This window comes from Atta colombica, unplaced genomic scaffold (assembly GCF_001594045.1).
Source record: "Atta colombica isolate Treedump-2 unplaced genomic scaffold, Acol1.0 scaffold15, whole genome shotgun sequence".
NCBI lineage: Eukaryota > Metazoa > Arthropoda > Insecta > Hymenoptera > Formicidae > Atta > Atta colombica.
The window spans coordinates 850,496-854,155 of record NW_017259239.1 but is presented as its reverse complement, the minus strand read 5'-3'; positions in this window follow the sequence as shown (position 1 = coordinate 854,155).

Here is a 3,660-nt window from a genome sequence, read left to right as displayed (position 1 = left end):
ATATATTTTTACGATAATACGTAATCAGACATTTAAAAAGTAAATAAAAAATAGAGTTATTTTATACTTACCTTGAAAAAACTTTCCACATATTGTAATACATACAATCTGCAATTAGCAAAATTTGATTGCCGAGGTACTTTCAAACACTCTCCCTTAATAGTATCTTCTGAGAATATTTTTTTTACGTCAAGTTTGGCAACATGTTCGCAACTTAAATAATCTCTTAACATAGCAATTACCCGTGTTCTATTCTCATCAGGAAGCAAAATATTAGTATACAAGGTCTATAAATTAAATCATTCAAATAACCTAGTATATACAAATAAAACCTAGTATATACAGATTACATCAAATACATGATATGAACAGCTATTTACTTTTTGATGATTTCCTTCTCAAGTTTAACGTTAATTTTGGTTGCACTTTTTTTTGATTGGTCAACCTCATTCTATAAGTAAAATGTTTCAGTATATTTAATTGTTTAAAGTCCTTTAGATCAGAATAGAATTCTATTCAGAATAGAATTCTATTTATAATTTTGAGTGTCACGTAACATAGAAAACATTTGAAGAAGTATACACAGAAAAAATATATATACATATTTTCTGTATATGTGTATTTATTTCTTCAAATATTTTTTATTCTATGTTACATTGATACGCAATATTATAAATAAAATTCTGTCCTGAATTTGGTCGAGAATTATAAATCGTCTAAAGTAGACTTTAGAGGGAAAAACAAATCAACAATAAAATTTATTCTACCTTTTTGTCTATTTCTATTTTTATTTCATCATCGTTGTCTTTTACTTTGTTTCTTTCAGATCCATTATTTATCGTTATAATTGGTAAGGAATCGTTGTAAAATTAATTGTAAGTTTTTTCAATTCTTTTATTTTTTTGGTCTTTTGCACAGTTTTATTACTACCGTTTCCTCTGTAGTCAGTTTTCACACGTGGAAACTTTTTCAACTAATCCAGGAAAACAAATAACAGCCAAAAACTAATGTGCACTATAAATATTATATCATAAAATGATATAATATCTATGCTTATGTTACCATAAGTCAATAGAATTTCTTGAATAAAATAAATAAAATTGATTGACTCGTTTATTATAAGTTACAAATTTAATATGAGATAAATTACAATATGATAAAACTTCAATATTTTTTCTTTTTCTCTCATTATGGGCAATTAAACTCTTCTTTATCTGATGTCGCAATAGTGGTTCTAACTTTTAAGTGGGGATGTATCAGGAAGCATTCAGAATCGACCTTATCTAGCCCTTTTTTCCTATTCGGCCGGATAACTGGATATCATTAGTATTCGGTAGTATATATCCTAAAATTTTACATTGAAAGTTCGCGTCACAGATACAAATTTCTATTCTTTTCAACTGAACTTCTTGCATAATTTATCTTTCCACTTTTTTTTACGTTGAAAAGATAAAGAAAATTATTATCGCTATTTTTCCCTTGTTTTCCTTTTCTCCTTTCTTTTTTAAAAAAGAATGGAGAAATTGTAAAATTAGGAAATATCCGCCCGGACAATTACTCTATCGGATATCCAAATCGAATATCAGATATCTACTGTCATGTTCTTTAATTCTCAAATATCCAATATCCGATATCTGGCATTTTATGATCTGATACATCCCTACCTTTAAGATTCTCTATTCTGAGTTTAAATTAATATTAAACTTACAGAATTACTTACTCTTTGTTTATAGGAGTTATAATAAAATCTTTTTCAAATATGTTGACGTTCTTCGTTCACATCTGTATTCTTGCCTTTTGGCTTGGCAAGTGTCATTGACACGGTTTGAACATCTTGGACATATGAACTAGTTAAACATTTGTAGAAAAATGAATTGAACACATGCGTTCTATATTGATCAAATTCTGATAATATCTCTAAGGTCAAATAAAAATCTATAATTACATCGTCCAAAAAATTGTCTTCTGCGAGTAAATAATGATTAGTATTGATGATTATTCCTTTTTTTGCAGGAGATGGTGAATATATAACTATTCTATAAAAAGAAATAGTTTTCATATAACAATCATATTCACTATAAATTTATAATAATGTACAAAGAATCGAAATAATATTAGGTTAAATAAATGAGATTGTAAAATTTTGTCCAATCAAATATCAAATTATTAAAAGAATTATTAAAAATTATTAAAAGTTGATTATTAATAAGATTCTCACGTTGTGTATCATCATTTCCCACATCAATAACATTTGCTAAGTTTTGATTTGATTTTTCTTCCCGTTTAATAATAAACAATTGTAACAAATTCTGTGAAAATACATAGATATCTATTATATTTAAAAAATATTGTATGTATTGTATTATATACAGAATATCCCAAAAATTTTTTCAAAATTTTTAAATATATTTTTTTATGTTGGTAAAAATAAGAAAATGTAGTAAAAAGTCGATAAAATTTTGAAAAAAAGCTCTATGAAAAGAAAATAAACAATTTTTGTCTCTTGCAGTTTTTCTATAAAGTTGATAGTATTTGAAAAAATTATTGAAAACTAATTTTCAATAATTTTTAATAATTAATATCTTATTAATTGCAAAAATTGCAAAATGGTAGAGAATTTTTCGACTCAGTTTAGTCTGCTCTATCTGCTCATGAAATATTTGGTGATTATTTTGGGACACCATGTATAATAAATAAAATATAAAATATTTTAAGCAAATATGTACATCTTTTGGTGCTGTTGATTGAAGTAAATTGTCAGCTTTTTGAAGAGTTAATTCGACCATTTTATTTCCTCATGAAAATAAATTTGTTAGTATTGAATTCCCTGGAAACTTATTTGGTAATAATGTAATATATTTATGCACGAGATCTAAATAAATAATAAAAATATAAAGTATTAATGGAGTATAATGAAGAAGGCCTGATTGAGGCTGAAACGTTTATATTTATTATTTATATACCAACAGAATAAAATATTATCTCGCTACCACTTGCATTCTTGTTTATTTGATTAATTTAAAGTATTAATCATTCGGGTTTGCTATTAAAAGGATTTTAAGCTGTCTGTATTACTGATTAAACTGTGTAACTTTTGTATAACATTAACATTTTCTCTCTTTTACATATTTGAAAATTCTTTTTCAAGATTAAAATATAAGCATTAATATATCTGCAAGGTGGAATTTATGCCAAAAACTACAAAAATTTTGAAATTGAGATTTTTCTCATTTAATCTAATTTGAAAATGAAGCTCTCTGAATGAGCTATCACATTAAGACATTTATTTTATATAAAAGCTGTGCAATCTGTACTTACGAAATAAATAGTCCACAGATTAATAGTTTGCACAAAGAAATAACATAGAGATCTTAGAATTGGATTTAGATGTCTATTAAATTAAAATTGTTACTGTTATATGTATTTATGTGTATGCATGCGAGATATTGATGTAATAATATGTAGTGATGTGTCAATAAAGAAATGTGTCATAAAATTGCCTACGTGTAAATCCTACTTACATATAACTATACTCTATTCAATAAGAGAATAACCTCAGTTTATACATAGGAGACAACATAACGCTGTACAACGCTGAAGATCTGCGCAAAATGGACGAGTTTTCATTTGATTCAAAGTCATTCTTTCATTGAGCGGAGT